General features: G+C 44.2%; 1 protein-coding gene and 1 pseudogene across 3 annotated transcripts in view; one reads left to right on the top strand and one right to left on the bottom strand.

The window, feature by feature from the left end:
- The window catches only part of LOC126253261 (putative polypeptide N-acetylgalactosaminyltransferase 9), a 598,235-nt gene that overhangs the window by 413,289 nt on the left and 161,176 nt on the right, over positions 1-23,770 (bottom strand). The gene's annotated exons all lie outside the window — the stretch shown is intronic.
- On the top strand, positions 9,630-9,747 carry LOC126253883 (5S ribosomal RNA; annotated as a pseudogene).

The raw sequence follows: 23,770 nt of genomic DNA, 5'->3' as shown, positions 1-23,770 counted from the left end.
GAAGGGCCGCTTGCAGTCACTGATATGCTTTGTACCGCTACTGCTCCTCGTTCCTTACGATTTCTTTGGCTCCTGGGGGAGAGAATGGGACTTGGTAGCCAGGCCTTGAGTTACGACCGCTGCCCACTTTGCCCCCCCCCTCTCCCATTGTGCAGCATGAGGTATGAGTGCAAGAGAGAAAGGTAGATCCTTGTCCAGCTCCTTCCAAACTTGTTTCATTGTTTATCTTCTAAAAGATTCTAGATCTTTCTTATTCATTTATCAGAAATATTATATCGAAAGTCATATTACTTATTATAAACAATGTATCTGCAGCAATTGTTGTTGTAAAGGCCAACGACTGGACTGTTCCCAGAGGGGCCAGAAATCTTGACGTGGCTGCCACTCTACGTCAGAAAATAAACACAAATTACACACTGGGAGAGTTTGCTGTTATAAAACTTCCTGTAAAATATATCTATCTCTGGATTTGTGGTCTGGTTCATGTTTGTATCTTGTCTGCTCCTTCGAAGGAAATTACGAAACGAATCTCACTTTTGAAATCTATGTGAAGAAGTACGTTATTTCAGAGTTTTGGTAGTTAATACAACATCGAGAATATGAATATCATGCATGTGCAAAACTGACATTAGACACCACATCTTAACTACATTCAATTTAAAGCAGAACATGGGAGTTAACTAATAACTTGAATAGTATGTATCAGAGATCGTCGTACAGCGTTATTTAGTGTTCGTCTAACAACAATTCACTGTTCAGGTCATCGAGTCCAGAAATCTTCTTCGCGATTTTCTCCGCCCTTCTCCGGCAGTCGCTAACGCAGCTATTTTACTGTACGTGCGTTTTCGTAAAGAAAGTGTGAGGTTTGCAAGCCAAATAAAGCCGACAACTGCTGCTGGAGAGCGCTGAGAGCACAAATCGGTTTAATCAGCTCGTTCCCTATAGCGATGGCGCTCTCTCTTGTGATTCTGGATGTCACGTAGAGCCCACAACAACCTTAGCAGCCTCCCGTGTGAGGACGGCTGCCGCAGCTCTCCGCTGCCTGTAGCCTGTCGAAGCGCGTACTTGAAGTGTTCTCGTTCCTGCTGTCTCCCTTATATCATCCGCCACATTTCATCGTAGTTACGAACGGGAGATGTGTGCAATGTCATCAGATTTATGTCGGAAATGGCAGATGAATGAATCCCGTTACAAAATGTGCTAGAGAGTGTGGAAACCTTCACTGGCGACATACGTCGCCGAGTAAAGAGAATACAGAGGGAGGAGAGAAAGATAATTTAGATGAACTGTTTGACAGGAGACTAGTACGTAATTTCCACGAGACACACACAAAGCAACCGTCGTTACTGCAACTACTTCCAATTCTGATGGAAAGTAGGTCATTTAAAGGAAGCATTTAATCATTACGATCCTTACTGCGCAAATCATGAGGTAACTTCTTTTTCCGGTACTGTCATCATTCTCTCGTTAGGTACTACTGATTAGAAACTTCTGTATTTGTCGAATTATTGGTCGTACTGACATAACATGTTAATATGATCGTTTGCAGACTCGTTGCCTATACCTTAGAAGCTATAGGCAGGTAGGGACCAAGTCATTCTGTGTGCACTCTACCATGATGCACAGCCTCACTATGCTGCAGACACGAAGCGGTTAGGCGTGCACGAAACTGTCCATCGGCTCCAAAACTCCGCAAACTCTGCTTCGGCGCGGGAAACTCGCGCACTTTTAAACTTCTGCAGAAAATCTCGTGGTAGTCTGTAAGCAGTATCAGTAAAGAAGGAATGGCATCTCTATCATCCCATTCAGTTACATTTATGCGGAGTGTTCAAAAGAAAAAGTACGAAACGACACTGTCGATATGATTGAAGTCTTTATTCAAATATGGTCACCTGAGCACAGTTTCATGAGCTTAAGTATTCTCTGCCCCCAGAAATGCTGCGGCTGTGACAGGAGCCAGCCCTCCTGCGTCTCCTTCAGTTCGTCGTCCGAGCCGAAGCGCCTCCCTCTGAGATGCCTTTTTCAGCGGACCAAACACAACGAAGTCGCAGGGTGGTATTTTCAGCTTGAAGGGCACATACTCAAGCTGCTCCCACTTGAACTTGGCCGTTACACTTTGTGCGACCTCGGAGACGTGTGGACAAACATTATCGTAGAGCAGAATCACTCCCTCGGCAAGCAGCCCAGGCCGTTTGCTCCTTATGGACATCCGTAAGCTACGGAGTGTCTTGCAGTACACGTCATTGTTAATTCATACAGTTTTAAACATGTCTGTTACCCTGCAACCGTATACTAGTTTCAACATAGGATTACACAGTCGACCGGTTGCACATGACTGGTAGGTACACTGACCTAGGTTTCGACACCTACTAGGGTTGTCTTCATCGGAATGAAAATATGACAGATCCCAAGATTACAATGCTAAAAAGCAATGGTCCGAACTTAGAGCAGCTATGCTCAAGTCAAAAGTGAAATAAAACGCTCTAGCCTTTGTCACGTTTGCCCAGCTGGGAACAACATCAGACTGATCATTTCGATGAAGACACCTCTAGTGTGTGTCGAAACCAAGGTCAATGTACCTACCAGTTATGTGCAACCAGTTGGCTGTGTAGCCCTATGTCAAAATCATTGTTAACTTTTTTTCTATTGTTCGAGAAATTCGAGAATAACGGGTCTCGGACGTCGAGAAAGACAGTGAGCATCACTTTGCCTGCTGAGAGCACAGCTTTGATTTTTCTGCAAGAAAAAAAAGAAACTGTTGACTGATTTCAGTAGCTTTTTACAGAAAAGCCGCGTTTAAAGGAGAAACTCTGAAAAATGAACATAAGCAGTCTCGTAGGCAAGAAAATTTTTTTGGTTACCGGTTTCTGACAGTTACTGAGCATCTTCAGACCTCATACCATGATGGCAGGCGGTGGCAGAGAACGGAGCAGGTGTAAGAACTCCACGAATGTCAACAAATTGAGCAGCTGACGTTCTTTTCTTTTATTATTATGGTTTTAGGGCGCAAAACAACTACGGTCATAAGCGCCCATTCTGATTCTTAGTGAAGGGTAAAAACAGGAATTTCAGAAATTTAAATCAGCAGCTTTAGGAGCGAAACTCAAGAAAGATGGAAACTAAAAACGGAAGGGAATCTTAGGAAAGTGCCATTAAAGGGGGCTTGTTTTCCCCGAAAAGATCTTCAAATGACCCATGTCATCTCACCAACACTTATAAACTCAAGGACGGGATCGGCTGAGCGCGGGTCGTCTGCTACAAGGGAAGATATATGAGGCGACAGCTGTAAACGGGCGCGCTGCGGATTAAAATAGAGGTACTGAAGTAAAAGGGGTCTCAGCGTCCACGATTGAGGGCAATGGGGACAAAGCGGGGGAGAATCGCCACTTGAAAGGTGTCGATGGCTAAAAAGACAGTGCCGGCCGAAGTGGCCGTGCGGTTAAAGGCGCTGCAGTCTGGAACCGCAAGACCGCTACGGTCGCAGTTGAGTCCCATAGTGCTCAGAGCCATTTGAACCATTTTTAAAAAGACAGTGCCCTATCCGGAGTCTAGTTAATTTTACCACCTCCCGACGAGGAGATCGAGAGGAAGAGGTCCAAGCACAGGGAAGAGGTTTTGTGTCCCGTAATTTATTATCCTGAAGTCAGACCAACGTGTGTGCCATAAAATAGCAACACGACGACATAAAACGCTAAATAGATCGTCAAAGAGAACCATGCGAACAGCGGGCCAAGGAAGATAGACAGCAGCCTTTGCTGCTATATCGGCCGCCTCGTTTCCGCATATACCAACATGCTCTGGGATTCAGAGGAATGCCACAGAGGTGCCCCCCAAGTGGAGTGGTAGTCCTGAATCCAGTGGACAAGAGGGTGGAAGGGATAAAGAGCTTGGAGGTTGAGAAGAGAGCTGAGCGAATCCGAGCATATAATGTACTGGATCCACTGATGGCGACGGATGTTTTGGACAGCCTGGAGAACAGCATAAAACTCCGCAGTAAAAATCGCACACTGGTCGGGAAGCCGAAATCTACTAGGGGTGTCGTCAATAATATAGGTATTCTCGACAGCGAAGGTAGTCTTTGAGCCGTTAGTGTAAATAAATGTGGCATCCTGCATTTGTGCGCGTAGAGCAGCAAATGCCCGACGATAAACTATGGGGGGGGGGGGGGGGTACAATCCTTGGGAAGCTGACAAAGGTCACGGAGCAGGCAGGTCCTGGGGTGAAGCCTAGGTGGCATCGTACCCCCACTGGTGAAGAAAGGAAATTGGAAGGGAAGTGAATATAGCAGTTGACGAAAGTGGACTCCCGCAGCTAACGTTCGTAAGGCCTGCTCCGTTCACCGCTACCGCCCATCATGATGGTATGAGGTCTGAAGATGGTCAGTAATTGACCGAAACCGGAACCGGTAACTCAAAAAATGAAGGTTTCTTGCGGTTGAGATTGCTTACGTTCATTTTAAAGTACTAAGGATAGCCGCTGTTCTCCACGAGAAATATTCTTAAAAATTACAAACTCTGAAAAGAAGGGTTGTTCCTCCGAAAGATACGATGAATACAACAACTAATAGCAGTTGTAGTAGTAATAGTATGAGACGTCTGTATTCCGCCTAAAGGGTTTTGCGTACCGTACATTACAGCAAAGAACTTTCCTGGAAATTGCAGCCACTGTAAGGCTTGTAACAGTCAGAAAAAGGCAACGAGAACGCAACAGTCCAGGGCTGCCCGAGCTGGAGCTCAAGTGGTGATGTCGCCATGGTGTTTCCACTCTAGACGACAGTCAGAAAAAGGCAACGAGAACGCAACAGTCCAGGGCTGCCCGGGCTGGAGCTCAAGTGGTGATGTCGCCATGGTGTTTCCACTCTAGACGAGTGGCTCCCCAATGCTCGCAGATACAAGCCGCCGCTGTTTCTCGGAATTTCTGCTCCTGGCGCCTCGCCCTGACCTCGAGGGGGCGACATAACGATATAAAGACAGCAGCAGAGACCTCTTGCAGGACTTGGCGGGACTTCCTCGCGATGAATAATTCATCGACGAGTGCGAGCGCGCAGAATAGGACGGTGTGCGCGACCTCACGGTAGCGAGAAATGCGCGCCGATTCCGCAGCCGCCAGAAGCGCGGGAGAGAAGAGCGCGCGGTCACCGCTGACGTCACAAGCTAAACCTGCACTATGGTCACGGGAATACTGCCGGAGCGACACGTTCACTTTCCGGCTGTGTTATGCACAACAAGTGTATCTGGTACCATCGCTCTTCATTATACACTACTTCATCATCATCATCTTCTTCTTCTTCTTGCTGCTTGGAGAGTGCCCACAAATGCCTTCTCACGAATTCTCTTGGTTTCCATTCAAGCCACGCGCCCAGCCCACTGCAGTCTCCTACTCTTTAATTTCTGGACAATAGTGGGTCGCTTACTAACTGATAAATTTCTGTGTTCTTACGAACTCTCCAATACAGGCCCCTCATTTTTCTCATCACTTTTGTTTCAAAAACGTTCGGTTTTTCTCTTTCTTTCTTTGTAAGCGTCCAGCTTTCCGAACCATACAGTGCTACTGGGCAGATTATAGTGTTATATATTTTCATCCCAGGGGTGACTTTTGAGTGGGCTCATTGGAGCGTAAAGACATCTTGATTCTGAGGCTATTCTCTCATTTATGTCCAGAGTTACGATATATTTACTGCTGAGGCGCTATCCAAGGTATTTAAACTGGTGTATTTTCTGAATCTAGAATGGTGGTCAGTTTCAAACTGTGGGTTTGGATTTATGACTCGACCTATTTCCATATATTCTGTTTTTTCTTGGTTTACCGAAAGTCCCATTTTGCCGGCATTGTGCCTGAGAAATCTGTACATGTCCTTTAGCTCTTCTTCTGTTTCACTGAGTAAGACTATATCATCTGCGTTTGCCAGGAGTTTTATTTCACTGTGTTTGAATGTAATGCAATGTTTAAGAGAACACAGTTCGTAGTAATGACGGAAAGTCATCGGGTAAAACAGAAGCAAAATCCGGCGTTCCCCAAGGAAGTGTTATAGGCCCTCTCTTGTTCCTAATCTATATTACGACACAGGAGACAATCTGAGTAGCCCTCTTAGATTAGTGCAGATGATGCTGTCATTTACCGTCTTGTAAAGTCAACAGATGACCAAAATGAATTGCAAAATGATTTAGATAAGATATCTGTGTGGTTCGAAAAGTAGCAATTGACTCTGAATAAGGAAAAGTGTGAAGTTATTCACAGGAGTACTAAAAGAAATCTGTTAAATTTCGACTACGCTATAAGTCACACAAATCTGAAGGCTGTAAATTCAACTAAATACTTAGGGATTACAATTACAAATAACCTAAACTGGAACGATCACATAGATAATGTTGTAGGTAGAGCAAACCAAAGACTGCGATTCATTGGCAGAACACTTAGAAGGTGCAACAGATCTACTAAAAAGACTGCTTAGACTACACTTGTCCGCCCTATTCTGGAGTATTGCTGTGCAGTGTGGGATCCATATCAGGTGGGACTGACGGATGGTATTGAACAAGTTCAAAGAAGGACGGCTCGTTTTGTATTATCGCGAAATAGGGGAGATAGTGCCACAGACATGATACGTGAATTGGAGCGGCAATCATTAAAACAAAGGCGTTTTTCGTTGCGACGGGATCTCCTCATGAAATTTCAGTCACCATTGTTCTCCTCCGATTGCGAAAACATTCTGTTGCACCCACCTACATAGGGAGAAATGATCATCACGATAAAATAAGAGAAATCATGCCTCGCACAGAAAAATTTAAGTGCTCGTTTTTCCCGCGCGCTGTTCGAGAGCGGAACGGTAGAGAGATAGCTTGAAGGTGGTTCATTGAACCCTCTGCCAGGCACTTGATTTTGAATAGCAGAGTAATCACGTAGATGTAGATGAAAGAGCATCTACCTGTCGTAATCCTGTCTTGATTGCAAAGTTGGGGTTTATGAATCCTCTTAACTTCACTGCTGCCTGTGAGCCATCCACGCACAGTTGTATCGCCCTAAGGATTTTACTTGGTATCCTAAATTCTATTAGTGTGTTGTAGAGGCTTCTTCTGAGGATGTTGTCAATGCGTCACTGGAGATCAACGAACACACAGTGGAAGTTTTTGTTAAATTCCCAGTATTTCTCAAAGAACTGCCATAGAGTAAACAGATCATCATTTGTGGAACGGTTTGGTCGAAATCCAGCCTGGTGCACTGCCTGACAAAAAAGGTCCAGCATCAAGAAAACTCGTCCGGATGCCAATGAAGCTGCGCACAAGCACAAACAATTGGCGAGTATGTAAATGCTTAGTGCTGCAGTTACGGCGAGCGACCTGCAGAGTGCATTAATGTTGTTCGTGTTTAGTATCGCTACCAGTCCTGGTAGGGTGTACAGGAGGCGTGAAGAGGATAAAATGTTGAGTTATCACTGTGATGGACAGGGTGATGTGAGACAGCGTTATCAGCACCTGACAACACTTGTAGGTCGCCATCTGGCCGGCTGGTCGAATCGTGCAGTATCCAGATTTGTGGGGCGTGTAGTTGTGACAGTAGTGGCCCGATGTTAGACTGCATGAGAGTGTCAGGGCAGGAACACACGTCGTGAAGTTTCCGGACGACAACGTCTGACCACCACAAGGGAGGGTCGCCGCATTGATCACCAGCCACTCTGCAGCCCCTTCAGAACCGCGCCGGCTATTCGAGAACAAGTAATGGACTCCAGGCAACATTCTGTATCATCCCGCACCATCGATCAGAGACTAGCAGCAGTCGGAATACAGAATTACCGTCCGGTGCGTAGGTTGGTGTTAGCACCAAAACATAAACTGGTACGTTTGGACTGGTGCCGTGACGGGGAAGCATCGACTGCTGATGATCGGCGTTGCACTGTGTTCACTGGTGTATCGCGCTCCTTCATTATACTTTGTGACCATCATCGGCGATAATGACGGCGACCGGGGAGGAGATCACAGTCTGAAAATGTTTTGGAGATGCACAGCAGTGTCGTAATGGTGTGGGGAGCCACGGTTTCAGGTCACGGCTGGTAGTGATTGAGCGAATTCTGGCGGCACAATGGTACGTCACGAATGTCATTGTTGAGTTCCTCCCACACACTTGGTACGCAACTCGACGAACAACTGTCATTTGACGAACGCATCAGAACAACGACTGACAGAGCTGCCATGATCATCCCAGGCTCAACACACTTCAGGGTACCATTGTGCACTCTTTGAGTCTGTGGTCGGCTTTGCAGCCAGTGCGTGGGCCCACCGAGTACGTCTGGTGACGAATGGGAACATCGTGCGATGAGGGCACAGAAGTGCCCTGGTAAGGCTGTCAGCAGCTTTCAACACCACATCAGTGGAATCACTCTGCATGGTGCTTGGAACCTACCCTACCGACACAGCCATTCGGTTTCGGGCTGCAATGTACTGGCTGAGGAGGTGGAGACAGGAGAAAGTAATCGAGATTACCGGACATGACATCACCGCGAAGTGCCAACTCGTTAGATGGCTGGTGGATACTTGGCAAAGGGAATGGGAATTAAGAGATAAGGACCATAGGGTATATCAGTTCTTCCCGGACATCAGGGAACGTCTGAGACTGAACCATATCAATCCCAGCCGGGGTATGGTTCACTTTCTGACAGGTCACGCCCCTTAACTTGCACTGTTACATTGGGTAGGCCGCAGCCAGAGTGCTACATGTGGCGAACATGTATCACCAGAACACATACTTTTTTACTATCACCGACACACAGCGTTACACACCAACGCAGTACAACAATGACATGATACCGGCAATAAGAGACAAAGACGAGAGGGAAACAGTAAATAAAATCGCTGATGATGTCTCAAGGACATTACTTGACGGATACAAACGGACACGGCCGTATAACAGAACACTTCAACACACACGAAGCACATAAGGCAGCAGTTCCAGTACGTGCACCAACACAGACAGCAGTACCGAAACAAACACTCACTCAGACAGGAAACGCTTTCACCAACACGTACCGGAGACAACCTTATACAACATCTACAATAGTTAAACTGTATCAGAATAAACGGTGTAATGCAATCAACCCTATAAATATGTTTTAGCTTAAGTATAAACAGCAGGCATATTCATTCCACGGTCATTACACCGCCGTTGCGATGTAACTCTCGTAACTGAACACTTAGTACATAAGCAACGTAAGAGATAAAATTCAAGACACATAATAGAGGAACTGAGGGTTAATTAATAACCCCAAGAAATAACATACTTTACACTCAGACACCACTGCGCTTTCCACCCTGTTCGTAATAGTAACAATGTTCTTGTAAATAGTGTTTAGAAATATTAATGAGTAAATTAAACTGCAGCGAACCGGTACTGCAAGACTCGAAGTAGTTCCGAGGGTTTCAGACCAGGCTGGCTCAGATACAGTAACATTTCTATCTCTCTTACTATCCAAGTCATCCTATAATCTAACATCATATCTTCTTAAAATTTGAATATTTGTGTGTGTGTGTGTGTGTGTGTGTGTGTGTGTGTATGTGTGTTTGCTTTCAATTTCTAATGTATTTTTAGTTTATTATTACTTGCATTGTAATTGCTGGAAAAAAACTGCTGTTTGTAATATGTCCAACGGCCTTGCCGCAGTGGTAACACCGATTCCCGTCAGATCTCCGAAGTTAAGTGCTGTCGGGCTGGGCTAGCAGTTGGATGGGTGACCATCCGGTCTGCCGAGCGCTGTTGGCAAGCGGGGTGCATTCAGCCCTTTTGAGGCAAACTGAGGAGCTACTTGATTGAGAAGTAGCGGCTCCGGTCTCGGAAACTGACATACGGCCGGGAGAGCGGTGTGCTGGCCACATGCCCCTCCATATCCGCATCCAGTGACGCCTGTGGGCTCAGGATGACACGGCGGCCGGTCGGTACCGTTGGGCCTTCATGGCCTGTTCGGGAGGAGTTTTATAGAATATGTTGTGCAATCCGCATTAAAAGTTGTAAAATAAACGACCTGCTACAAAATGCAAAGCAACAGGCCTCTAAATAAACAATAAATCAAATGGAATCAAAATCAGAAACCTCCCACAATCACGGAGATCCCGGGATTTTATCCTGATGAACATGTGTGGGACCAACTCGGCCGTAAACCCAGGCCTATTGCCAGTATCCAGGGGTATCAAGGACCACTTTTAACAGATGCGGGCCAGCTTATCTCAGGGGAGGACACAATCATTTTACGAACTCATCCCAACCGAATCAGCTCATGCATGCAGGCCAGAGGGGTTCCAACGCCGCACTGTCACGTGTGGACTCATACTGCCGACTCTTGTAAATCTGACTCAAAGTGCAGCCACTCCCGGATGTCCAGTGTGGTCTGCATTATCGTAAGGCAGCCAAACTTGGTAGATACGCCAATGCGTTAATGCGGAACCGATTTACGCCGGAAGAAAAATCAGTTCCCATTTTGGCCATCAGATGCAATATCTGGTACTGTAATGCATCTCTTCGACGTCTTCGGTTCTCGAATTGGACAAATTTGTAAGTGGCAGTTAATAGCAATAAAAATTGTTCCTTTCTCATATGTTTGACCTTTACTGCCCACATTCCGTTCCTAAACCATTAACATGGAAACATTTCTACACGTGTTCTTGTAGTCACAACGCCAGTTCTGCACCTGGTGGTCAAAACTGGCACTAATTTTTTTCCAGCGTAAATCGTTTCCTCATGAATGCATCACAATATCTACCAAGTTTCGCTGCCATACGATATTTACAACCCTTACTGGAACCCTGCACTTTAATTATATCCGCTCGGTAGTAATGAACTATCAGTCAATACAAATAGCAACCTTAGAATTTTATCTATAACTTAGATCTATCAGAAAACAAGGTGAACGGATATACAGCCAGATATCCATATGACTTAAAAAGTGATGAAAAAATTGGCAATTATTTTTTTAATGTTCATTACATAAAAAAGCAGAGAGGTAGTATCTTATTTTGATACTACAAGGCGTGTTTTTTTAAGTAAGTACCGTTTTGAAAATTAAAAAAGACGTGCTAAGATATCTCAATAATTTTATTTTTATATGAAGTCCTGTACCTTAATCTACGCACTGACGCCATTGCAGTCTAATTCTTCCTCGTTTACGTTGTGTACTGAGCGTTTAAGATGCCTCCGATAATCCTGAGTCCCGCCGACTGTGAAGTACGGGCTGTTATAAGATTTCTTAGTGCTAAAGGCCTAAAAGCGATCGATATTCATCGTGAGATCTGTGCAGTTTACGGAGAAAACATTATGAGTGATGGAATGGCAAGAAAGTGGGTGAGATCATTTAAAGATGGCCGCACCAATGTGCATGATGAACAACGGAGTGGGCGTCCTTCGGTCGCTAATGAAAGTTTGGTGCAGGAAGTGGAAAATAAGGTGAGAGAAAACAGATGCTTTACGATTTCCTCCTTGCGGGATGACTTTCCTAATGTTTCTCGTAGTGTTTTGTATGGCATTGTGACCGATCACTTGAATTAAAGAAAATTGTGCGCACGTTGGGTACCGAAAATGTTGACGGATGTGCACAAAACCAAACGTTTAGACAGTGCATTGACATTCCCTGAGCGGTACCACAACGACGGTGATTTCTTAAGCCAAAACTGTTACGGGCGATGAACCGTGGGTGGCCTACGTCACACAACAGTCCATGGAAGTTGAGCAAGGGCATCGTTTTGGGCTGCAAGACAATGCCCGTCCGCATGTGGCGAATCAGACCAAAGATCTCATCACATATTTTCGATGGGAAACTCTAGGTCATCCTCCGTACAGCCCCGATCTTGCGCCCAGTGACTACCATTTGTTCCTGCACTTGAAGAGACACTTGGGCGGTCAGCGTCTTCAAGACGATGACGAAGTCAAAACAGTGGTGATGCAGTGGTTAACAAGTCAGGCGGCAGGAGGGTGTTCAAAAACTGGTACAACGTTATGACAGGTGCCTCAATATTGACGGAAACTATGTAGAAAAGTAGATTAAGGTACAGGCTTTCATATAAAATAAAATTATTGAGATATCTTAGCACGTCTTTTTTATAATTTCAGAACGGTACTTACTTAAAAGACACGCTTCGTACATTTAATTTTGTTACCCAGTCAAGTTATAAATTAAGATAAAAAAACCTGGCTTTCAGATTTCCTGTTTGTCCCTGTAATGGCACTTGAATTACGTAACCATTACGGCACCTCACCTCAACCTCTCGATACCAGCAATATTCTACTGTGTTTCCGTAAAGTAGTTAACATATTTGAGACATTCAGATTTGATTTCATTAATGTAGAGGTACTTTGATACATCGATATGTTTATATTGCAATGATATTATTCTTATGTGTATTCTTTCTTTTGTCACTATGATCTTTGTCGTACTTGTAACTCTGATTTTTGGGCGCGTAAGCGGTTATTAGTGGGAGTTAAGTCTTGGACGTCATGTTGAGAAGACGCATATTGTAGTCAGTTTATAAAATGTGAACTTTAAGAGGAAGATATTTTCAAGTATGTTTTATTTTGTGATGTGATATTGCAATAAAAGTAATAAAAAAAGAAGTGTAACTTAAATTCGGAGTGCTGATTACTTTTTTACATCACCATTGTGCTAACTTTCAAAGGTTTAATCTTGAAGAATGGTTTGTGAAACACATCTATAAAACTTTTTAATATCGCAGAATAACACTTAGGCCTCTTTGCATCCGAGCTTGGAATCATCACTACCTAGATTTTCAACGATAGAGCCATGAATTCACAACGAGACCAGCGTGGGAAACAAGAAAAGATGAGTGCCTAGTTTATCCATTATTTCATGAAATGACTTTATTAACTGTACTCTAATGACGCCTGCCACATAATATAACTTTGTTGTTGTCCGAAAGTGCAATATTTAGCAGCGTGAGCAACACTACAAATTATAATTAATTTTCGACCTTTGTTGTGGTAGTGTTGTTAGATCCCGAGACGATAGCGAGAGAGAAACTACACATCTCCATTCCGTCTGCGCTAAGGATAGGCCCGCTTAATTTTAATCCAACACCACTGAAATTGTAATCCTTGTTGGTCCCAAAGACAGCGGTGGCCGTTAGAGGGGATCTTCTGTTGTAAGAAGGACACCAGGAACGGAGAGAAACATTCCTAGGAGGCAGCTGGCGGTTACGAGCATCTGGGTAACAGCAATCTGCAGGGTTCCCTCGTGTTCTTTTGTACGACGGACATAGCTTTACGTATCAACGGCCCTGTATGGCGAGAAAGAAAAATTGTCTTCTGTTCTCTTGCTGGGACGGAGTTTTTAAATAGGACCTATAAGAGTCGCTCAACCTCACTTTTGCCGGTGTCCTGGAGCAGGCAAAATCTAGCGCCCGAGTTGTCAGTGCCCATCACATCACAGAAGACCCAGTGGTAGGCGCCATGTTGGCGAAAGCCTGGCTCTGATGTACGGATGGTAAAAATCTACCAGTTAGAGCCGATACCAGTATTCTGGCTCTAAATAACTCGTAATATTCGGTATTTGTTTGGTCTCGGTTATAAAAGGTGCTTCTTATTTTTTACTAATAAACGGGTAAAGAACCCGAAATATCAGTTAGCCATAGCGGCAGTACTAGAGTTTTCGGTTTTTAATAACCTTTTTCAATACACGAATAATTTTTATTCGCAATGCTTCCACTGCTTTGAAATATTGCGTTATATGTAAAATGGGAAAAGCAGTCATTGTTATTTTATTAACAATGTGAACACATGGCATAAGAATTGGTACAGCATTGCTAAAACAATAACGTGCCCGTCACTACGTCGCATGTCGTGTTGGGTGGTACGCTTGTACACGCAGTGTGCAAGGCCCGCCCCATCGGCTCTGTATGGTATGTCGTCGGACATCAATGGCATTGCGGAACAGCACCGTAGGTAGTCTGGAAGTATTTTACGAAGTGCGGTAACAATGATGTGTAATGCTACATTTGCTTTAAGAGATTAAATACAGGAGCCAAAAAGAACTTGCGACGTCATATAAGGAGGAGGACCTAACAACTATTCAGCTACAGTTCACAATAAAAATAGAAGTACCTGATCCGCTGCCTGTGTCTGCATAATATGCCTTTATCTACTTGTAGCCCTTGAAAACGGAGAAATTAAAACGAAAAATAGAGTTCTTCAACCTCAGTTTTCACCTCTTTAGCAATGACTATTCGTAACGCCCAAACAGTGGTACGATCCTCGATTACAAAATGATTTTTTGAGCAGAGTTTAAAAAAAATAGTATCAAAAGCAGAATGTTGGTGATTTTTTGTAGTATTCGACCGTTATCACTTTTCGAGATAAGCAGCGAACGGTGGAGTTTTCTTTTACTTGCCTATGTGTGTCAATGTTTTAATTCTGTGTCTCATCTATGTATATTGAACCGAAAATCGGTTATTTCAGAAACCGGTTGCACTGAGCGGTTTTAACAGTCAGGTTAAACTTAGGTTGAAAAAAACCATTGCACCCGAAAACCGCTTTCTTCATTGATAACCGTCACCCCTACTCTGTGGCTTCACGCACGTATAGAAGTAGTGAGAGAGAGAGAGAGAGAGAGAGAGAGAGAGAGAGAGAGAGAGAGAGAGAGAGAGAGATTCGAGCATTGCGTTTCCTATTCGTGAGACTTTTGCAATGAACTTCGCCATCACTAAACAATCCCGTAGACTGCTGAGAGAGTTCTATCGTTACTCCGTTTACCTTTATAAGATTTCTCTCTCATCTGATGAAGCGAAAGAGGATATTATTTCTCTCAGTTCTCGAATTTATACTACGTACCACTTTCTGACAGGGAAACCTTAAAAGAGACGACTGCGAAAACTGTTCTTATTATCCTCTTGCGAAAGTCAAATAAGGCGGAGGGCAAGTACTTCTCGGAACGATTCATATGCGTCCCGTCGTTTGAATGATTAATCGTAAAAAGGCGAAGTTTATAATTAACTTCTGCATTATTCAACTAACTGTCGTGTAATAGCCCAACCGCAGGTAAACTTTGAAAGACGGTCCGTAATTAAATTTGAACTTCAAGCCACTGGCAGAATAAGCTTACTTTAATGGGCTATACAAGTACACAAAGTGTAGAATCCGCGATGAAAAGAGAAGCAATTTAGCATATTCGATTACGTGCACAACACGCAGTACGCATTCAGCAGAGGCATCTCAAAATTTAGTTAAAGGCCTCCATGTCTGTGCATATATTGCCTTTTACCCTACGTCTATTCGTCGAAAGCGTTTCGTGAAAATGAAACTTTATTTTTTTTATTATCTAATTATACACTGGAACAAATATTACGAGGTTTTGTGACCAACGTCGAATCTATACAGCGTGTAATGCAGGGAATACGCTCATTAGTGCTATTGTCTATGTATCCTCGGTTTCCAAGACAGAACATGTTCTTGACGGATAAAAATAAACTGCTAAAAATAATGTCGACAACACTCCATTTATGTAATTAGCAGCTCCCCTCAAATATTTACTCAACATACACTGACAGGTATACTCGATTTATAGAACAGTTCTACATACACCACCAGCCACCTTATGGTGAGTGGTGTACCTGTTCGACTCACGACCGGTTCTCCGAAAGAATGACCGTTCGTAAGCATCCGTGTGAGCTCGAATCCCTATCTTTACCATCAAGGTCTTTTTATAGGACAAGTTTCGCAACAAGCTATATTGATTGATTTCTAGCCACTGGAGCTTTTATCAAGTGGTCGGGAATGGATTGTTACAGTGACCGTCACTATCGGACGTCAGTGGAGCCTGATATTAAGAGAAAGAAGTATGGCCCAACATCCTTCCCTGGCAGGCAGCGAGGGAGAATCACATGCTGATTTGTGTCCATTCATCGTCTTCATCATCTACTATTGTCGTGTAACCACTCCGCCACAGGCCGTGCATTATGAACAGGTGCTCGATCGTGTTAAAAGATGCAATCGCCATCCCCGAATTGCTCTTCAACAATGGGAAGGAAGAATGTGCCTAAAACATCAATGTAGGCCTGTGCTGTGATAGTGTCACGCAAAACAACAAGCTGTGCAAGCCCCCTCCATGAAAAACACCAGCGCCTCCGAAATTAAATTTACTGTTGGCATGCGCTGGCAGATGACGTCCATGGCATTCGCCATACCCACACCCTGCCATCGGATCGCCAAATGGTTCAAATGGCTCTGAGCGCTATGGGACTTAACATCTGAGGTCATCAGTCCCATAGAATTTAGAACTACTTAAACCTAACTAACCTAAGGACATCATACATGATACATGCCTGAGGCAGGATTCGAACCTGCGGCCGTAGCGGTCGCGCAGTTCCAGACTGAAGCGCCTAGAACCGCTCGGCCACTCTGGCCGGCTCGGATCGCCACATTGTGTACCGTGATTCGTCACTCGACGCAACGTTTTTCCACTGTTCAGTCGTCCAATGTTTACTCTCCTTTGCGCGGCCCCTCCCCCCGGAGATTCGAGTCCTCCCTCGGGCATGTGTGTGTGTGTGTGTGTGTGTGTGTGTGTGTGTGTGTGTGTGTGTGGTGTTCTTAGTATAAGTTAGTTTAAGTAGTGTGTAAGTCTAGGGACCGATGACCTCAGCAGTTTGGTCCCTTAGGAACTCACACACATTTGAACATTTTTTACTCTCCCTACACCAGACGAGGTGTCGTTTGGCATTTACCGGCATGATGTGTAACTTATGAGGAGCCACTCGACCAAGAAATCCAAAAGAAATCCAAGTTTTCTCACCTTCCGCCTAACTGTCATAATACTTGCAGTGGATCCTGCTGCAGTTTGGATTTCCTGTGTCATGGTCTGGATAGATGTCTGCCTATTACACATTGCAACCCTCTTCAACTGTCGGCGGTCTCTGTCAGTCAACAGACGAGGTCGGCCTGTACGCTTTTGTGTTGTACGTGTCCCTTCACGTTCCCACTTCACTATCACATCGGAAACAGTGGACTTACGGATGTTTAGGAGTGTGGAAATCTCGCGTACAGACGTGTGATACAAGTGACACCCAATCGCCTGACCACGTTCGAAGTCCGTGAGTTCCGCGGAGCGCCCCATTCTACTCTCTCACGGTGTCTAATGACTACTGAGGTCGCTGATGTGGAGCACCTGGCAGTAGGTGGCAGCACAATGCACCTAACATGAAAAACTTATGTTTCTGGGGATGTCTGGATACTTTTAATCGCATAGTGTATGTCTCGTCTTTTAAGGTGTTCTCTTTTTTTCTGAACATGAGTTATGTTGTAGAAACTAGAATGTCTCTGGGACCACTTTCGAACGTCCGCTCTCAGCATTTTGTAAGCAAGGGTTTCTGCGATGCACATAGTTATTTCCGTAACGAACTGGCTTAATCCAACTTGGCGAGACTTCCGGAATGATACCTTTGTTTGAAGAATCGTTCACTGCTGAGACTCGTCTGCAATGATGCGAGCTCTAGTATCCATAATACGCGTATTAGAATTCTGCCCACCCTAATACGACCTCACTTCATGGCTGTTTGATGCCGGCTCTGAAAAGTCTTTGTGAAGTCCGCTCGCAGAATCTTCTACCATCAACAGAGCGGCAGTGCGCCCGGCGCTGCAGCATCGGCTGGCAGCAAACAGGTTTGCGGCGAGCGCCACAGGCCGGAATGTCCGGTCGCGAGCTGCTCCTACAACCGCACAGCACCGGGCCGGGCGACCGCTACGGTAACACGACTAGCTTCGCATCGAAGCACTCTTGAAACATGCGTACGAGCCGTTGAGGGTGGCCGAACAGGAGAGCAGTAAAGTTTCGTTTACGGCAATGTATGACCACGACAGTGTTGCTGTCGACATTGCTGCAATGTGACTACAACATACGGCAACAGTGTGGAATTGCACGACAATATTGGTGAGAGTAGGCTGTTGAAGGTAGTCGCCGACGTACGTTGTTGCTGGGATTGTCCACAAAAGATGGAGAATCTTTCGGATGGCCAGTGTATATCTACTTCGTCTTCATCTGTAAGCGCTTCCTCTTTCTCACGGTGTTGACGTGCGAAGTTACCTAATCTGAGCTATGGAACAATATTGTTTCGCTTCACTTCGAAAGACTGTGCGCGTACGTACAGGAACTCTATTTGTTTGCTGTCTACGAGGCTGTAGAAATGGGTGATTCGTACATCTACAGTCAAAGCTATGAAATGTAGTAAGTTCTGTCTTTCCTCACGTGTGTTTCCGTGCTCATGGGTAGCACCTTGGCACCTTCCTTTGTTTTAATTACTACCTCTCTATACATTACTTTTCAATTCCCATTTCTGATCGGTCTTGTGAACGACATTAAAATATTAACAAAAAAGTCTTATTTTTATTTGAAACTATATTAATGATTTTTAGAGGTCTTTCACCAGAACGGTATAAGTACCTAGTAACAAGAGGTATATCGACGAGAAGTGCAAAAAACATCTTCCTCTATATGATTACTCTGCGATTCATAATTAAATGCTTGCCAGAAGGTTCATGGAACCACCTTTAAGCTGCTTCTCTACCGTTCTTCTATCTAACACCGCGCGGGATAAAAGAACACGCGAAGTTTTCCGTGCAAGCTCTGATTTCTTTTGTTTTATTACGATGATTATTGCTCCCTATGAAAGCAGGCGCCAACAAATTATTTTCACATGTTGAGGAAGAAGTTGGTGAATGGAATTTCTTGAGAAGGTCCCGCCGCAGCCAAAATGCGTTTGTTTTAATGATTGCCACCCCAATTCGTGTATCCCGTGGCATTCTCTCTCTTATTTCACGACAATACAAAACGCACTACTCTTCTTTGCACTTTTTCGATAACTTCCGTGAATCCTACATGATGCAGATCCCACACCGCACAGCAATACTCCAGCACAGGGCGGACAAGAATAGTGTACGGATTCTCTTTAGTGTTTTCTAAGTGTTCTGCCAGTAAATTACAGTCTTTGTTTTGCTGTCACCACAACTTTATCTATGTGTTCGTCTCAATCTGAGTTATTCGTAATTGTAACCCGTAAGTGTTTCGTTGAGATTTTAGCTTTTAGATTTGTGTGATTTACCGTGTGACTCAAATGTAGCAGATTCCTTTTAGTACTCAAGTGGATGACTTCACACTTTTCATCATTTAGAATCAATTTCCACTTCTTGCACCATACAGATACATTATCTAAATCATTTTGCAATTCTTTTTTACTATCTGTCGAATTTTTACAAGGCGGTAAATGACAGCATCACCTGTAAACAACCGAAAAGGGCTTCTCAGATTGTCTCCTACATCGTTTATATCTGATTTACTGGTGGACAAAAACCGAAGGATTGCCACAGATCTGATTGTAAAGTAGTATACAGCCTTTCATATTGAAATAAATCCAACCAGTACTATTGCCAACTGCCTTTACGATGTATTCAAAACCATGTTTCAGCATTCTGCCAAAGAGTTAAAGTTTCGAAAGCAGTTCGCTTACTTAAGAAAGAACGTATTCACAAACATTTTTCCCTTCTAGACTGCAATATCAGTAGAGCCGTACTCACCTCCAGTAGCTCGCTTTCATCTTTTTCACCGCAATAGTGTAGCCGCATATAAATATTCCTCGACCACAAATATACTGCCGTAAACATCGCCAGGCAACGGGGCAGCCAGTGTTTCCGAATATATGGCTGCAATTCTTTTGGCCGAAAATGCCGCTGAAAACACTGTTGCGCTATATTGTCGGCAATATTCAATTTTTGTGGCATGTGAAATCGCACGTTAACTTCCTACGTATGAACGTTTCACAACCCCGGTTTCGTACACAACCACGTATTACTGTTTACAGCGCACCAGGGGGCAACCGGCCCAGCTCATGGGGCGCGCGCAAGAAACTTATCTGTGTGCATCTAGCACCAACAAATGAGTTCATGGATGCATGAGAATAATATAGAAAGGGAAGTTAATGATAAGTTACAACCACACATTTGCCAACAAGTAATTTCAATGTGCTTCCAAGGAATACTACAGATCCCCTAACAAAATGTGTATAATTAATTTTCTTTATATTATACGCAATTAATAATGCCTAGTATGGATAGGTCAAACATGTTTGCTTAGAAACAAAATGAACATTTAGTTGCAAAATACACATTTTTTCTTATCTACATTTTCTGTTCAAAACATGCTGTGCATTCCATTCAACAGGTTTAAGTTTCCTGCATCCGCAACCAGAAGCTCTATGTGACCTCCGTTTATTGACATTCATTCCGCTTGCAACTTTATTTCTTCTTTATTGTTGGCTATATGAAAGGTGCATTGTTGTCTGGGACGCTGCTTTCGCAGCTGATCTGGACACTGTGGTCACGAGTTGAATGAAACATACGGTCCCGTAGGTTAACGAGAAACTACGGCGGCTGACGGTGGCAAGAAGCAGTGCGGTGCGCACACTGAAACTGGTCGGCTGCCGTCGTTTATTCAAAACATCGTTCTGAACACAATATTGTCTCTCTTTTCGCACCATGAATATTTATCGCTACCTTTAAATGTGGATACATACAAGTGTAAGATGGCAAGAACTATTCCCCTTACATGAAGTCATTAAAGATCACCTAACTCACATTGAGTGAACAGTAGGGCTGAACAAAAAATGACTGACAAGGCACAATGCATCTTGCAGAGGGTATAGTATGGACGTATTGGAATAATTAATGTCGAGTGATGGTTTTAAAGTAATTCACACGACATGAAAACTTTGTGGAAACAAGTCGATTTACTGGCCTCTAGTTTACCCCAGGGAAGCATTTAGAGTCGACCGTGGCCGGCTGGGGAATGGCGAAGGGAAGTGACAATAGGCAGCTTAGGGCGGCTCAAGCTCTGAGAAAGCGGTAACGCGGCGCGGCCTCCAGCCGCCTTAAGATGAGTGACAGTGAGTGGGTGGTTGACCCCGACTCCATGCTGGTGTACCGGGAAACAGACGGAGAACTTGTAAACCTGTTGATAAATGTCCATAGTCCCGTTTTCTGTGAAACATGCGAGAAAGCCGCGCAAAGCTACGGTGGAGCAGTCAACAGAGGTCAAAATATACATGTTCGTGACTATAGCAACTTCACAGTGAATACACGGTCCGCAGAGCCTGAAGTAAATCAGGTGAAGAGCGACAGCATGAAATACGCTGGCCTCTGATGGGAACGTAGGACCAAGGAATTTGAAGTACTCTCCTGGGAGTCAGAATTCCGGAAAAATTGGTGTTTGTGCAGACGCTAACTTTGATGGGGGAGGAGCGAAATAGCAGAAGTTGAGAGGAAGGGAAATTTTGTGGGAATTTGTTCACTTCCCAGAGCAGGCATTGGTCGGCACTGGGAAGCGACGCATAATTAACGCGACTTGCGCTGCAATTGGCGTAAGTGATTTTGCTGGAGGGGAAACCGAGGCGAAGAGCGGACTGTGAGACGTCTCCATAGAGGTCTTCTGTTCCCAGCTTGCCTAGAGTGCGGACGTGGCGTTCTTTACTCAGCTTGCCTGAGAAAGAGTGAGCATCTCTGCAGTTTAGGACTTTGCAAATGGAACGATTGAGCTTGGAGATAGGAAGTTTTGGTTCAGCTATGTACTGAGCAAGATAGCTAGGAGTGAATAGACAAGCGCAGCCTTGCAGCACCATGAGGTCGGCCGATGTCTGCACAACGACGCCGCTCCGCCACGCTGTATTCGGTGATATTACGCCCGCACCGGCCACTCATTAATTTGTTGGATCACATCGGCAAAGTTTCCACGAGGGTTTCATGGGCCGTGTATCGTAGAATTCTTCTCGTACTTCGCATTTCGCGTGGGTCAGTCGATAGGAATTACTCCTGATTTATCGCGCTTTACTCCACACAAACGCAATTTATTACCACTGCCTGTTAGGAGAGTCATGTAATGTGATGACTGAAAGTCGTGAGTTAAAATAAATCTGTGCTAATCGACTGCATCTGTTTTCAATCAAGTAGTTGAAATCCCTAGTCACTTTCTTAATTAATTTTATGTTCAACATTTGCATCTGGTGTTCAATAGCTGAATATAACATCAATGTGCACCCCTTTTTAATTAAAAGGGATCAATTCTGAATCAATGTCAACACTGCCACCGCAGTTCAATCAGGAGTCACAGGGCCTTATTACTTTCTTTGCGTTATCCGACATTGCGGCAGTTTTGTACTCTCTGCCGGCCGAAGTGGCCATGCGGTTCTAGGCAGTCTGGAGCCGCGAGACCGCTACGGTCGCAAGTTCGAATCCTGCCTCGGACATGGATGTGCGTGATGTCCTTAGGTTAGTTAGGTTTATCTAGTTCTAAGTTCTAGGGGACTAATAACCTCAGAAGTTGAGTCCCATAGTGCTCAGAGCCATTTTTTGCACTCTCTGTTGATCTGTTAGTCAATTATCTGGGGTGAACACACACCAAAACCAGATAAGTGAAGGGTCGGGTGTTACATAAGATAATGTAGTCAAGAAAAGGAACCAGATAGCGTCCGATTACAGGGTCAGTGGACAACATGTTGAGCACATCACGTCTTTTACATACTTAGGGGTAATACTAAGAAGTGATAGGCAAAGCGAAGACACGTAAAACCAGTACTCTAAGCTTCTTTTTCTTGTAGTTTTGTCTAAGAGCATATTTTTTGTGGTTTGGTTTTTTCTTAAGTCTTTCTCCAGTCCCTTTAACCGCTTTCGTTTTTTTTTTTTTTTTTGCGGAAGTAGTCAAAAGTTTATTCGTTAATCTATTCAGGTTCATTCTGAGGATTTATCCATAAAAGTGATTTCTCCTTTTCCTCATTGTGTCAGAGCTTTTCTATGGTTTCGTGAAAGGTTCAATTTCTTCTGTGGATCAGACAATTTTGCATGATTGACACTCAAAAATAGGAAAATTTAATCGGAATCTGATGAAAAAATGCGACATCGTTCTCGCGAAACACTACTGGGTAAATTTAAAAAAGATTTATTCGAGGGGTATTGAGGGGCATTTCTGCTGCCACCATCGTGTGTTCAAATGTGTGTGAATTCCTAAGGGACCAAACTGCTTAGGTCATCGGTCCCTAGACTTACACACTACTTAAACTAACTTATGCTAAGAACAACACACACACCCATGCCCGAGGGAGAACTCGAACCTGCGACGGGAGGGGCCGCGCAGTCCGTGACATGAAGCCTCAAAGCCACCATCGTGTACGAGGGTCATTCATTAATTAGAAAGAGAAATTTGCGTAGTGGACGCAACACCTAACGCAGTTTATTTAAAATTTCGCTTTAGTTGATAACGTTGCAGATAGTTTTGGGTTGCTGGCTTCTGCTGTATCCTCCTTACAGCGGCGATATTATCCCCTTCGGATTTTTTCCTGTTTGGTCCTATGAAAGAAGCTTTGTGTGTCATCCAAGTTCAACAGCAACGAAGAGGTAAATAAAAAAAAGCGGAAAACGGACTTCGACGTCAAGGCAAATAATTCTTCGCTGTTAGTATAAGACGACTCGAGCGAAGATTGGTCAGGTGCATAGAAGTTAGTGGGAATTATGTGGAAATATAGAGAAAACATTTTATTGATTTCATGAACCATTTCTTGCAATGCATCTATTTGTTTTATTATTGAATGACCTTTGTATCTTGCACGGGTATCGTTAGGGTACTGACGGACGCAGCACAGCGCTCTCTCGGCCACCGTCAGGTTCCCAGACCTCGGAGTATCTCCTCAGTCGGCATCGCGAGGCTGAGTAACCCTTTCCCAGTTCTTCCACGACAGAAAAATCACTGACAGTACTG

Source organism: Schistocerca nitens, chromosome 4 (genome assembly GCF_023898315.1).
Source record: "Schistocerca nitens isolate TAMUIC-IGC-003100 chromosome 4, iqSchNite1.1, whole genome shotgun sequence".
Lineage (NCBI taxonomy): Eukaryota > Metazoa > Arthropoda > Insecta > Orthoptera > Acrididae > Schistocerca > Schistocerca nitens.
This window is presented reverse-complemented; position numbering and strand designations above follow the sequence as displayed.